This window comes from Limulus polyphemus, unplaced genomic scaffold (genome assembly GCF_000517525.1).
Source record: "Limulus polyphemus unplaced genomic scaffold, Limulus_polyphemus-2.1.2 Scaffold3870, whole genome shotgun sequence".
Classification (NCBI taxonomy): Eukaryota; Metazoa; Arthropoda; class Merostomata; order Xiphosura; family Limulidae; genus Limulus; species Limulus polyphemus.
Genome location: NW_013669480.1, coordinates 15,574 through 16,424, shown reverse-complemented (window position 1 = coordinate 16,424; position 851 = coordinate 15,574).

Here is an 851-nt window from a genome sequence, read left to right as displayed (position 1 = left end):
GTCTGGTTTTCGCCAACAAAATCTGAATCAAGTGCAAGGAATTTCGCCGCCACTCTCTTCATAGCCAAATCTTCGGTCATAATGGAATGTGCCGAAAAAGTGCTGATGCCCACCTCTTCCGCAATTTCTCGGATAGTCACACGACGGTCCAACATCACCATAGCGTTCACTTTGGCAATGACCTGGTCATTTCGGCATGTTGATGGCCGACCGGAGCGTGGCTCGATCTCCACCGTTGTACGGCCGTCTTTAAACCGTTTGTACCACTCCTTAATCTGTGTGATGCCCATAGCATCGTCACCGAAAGCCGTCTGAATCATCCAAATGGTTTCCACCTGGCTGTCGCCCAGTTTCTGGCAAAATTTGATGCAGTAGCGCTGCTCCAGTCGTTCCGTCATTTTCCTTGCAATGAAAAACCGACGAGAGCACTACACACTACCTCACTCAATGGCTGCTTGTCAACAACTGACGCAATCAACAAGCGGGAAAAAATTCACGCATGCGCACGAAGGTTCAAAGTCGGCTAATGCAAGCGCGCTTGATTCAAATCCATCAGGTTATCGCAAAAAAAAATAAGGTCTGATACTTTTCTCACAGGCCTCGTATTTCAAACAATATGATACAAAGTGCTTTAAAGTCAACTTATTTCAAACAATATGATACAAAGTGCTATAAAGTCAACATATTTCAAACAATATGATACAAAGTGCTATAAAGTCAACTTATTTCAAACAATATGATACAAAGTGCTATAAAGTCAACATATTTCAAACAATATGATACAAAGTGCTATAAAGTCAACATATTTCAAACAATATGATACAAAGTGCTATAAAGTCAACATATTTCAA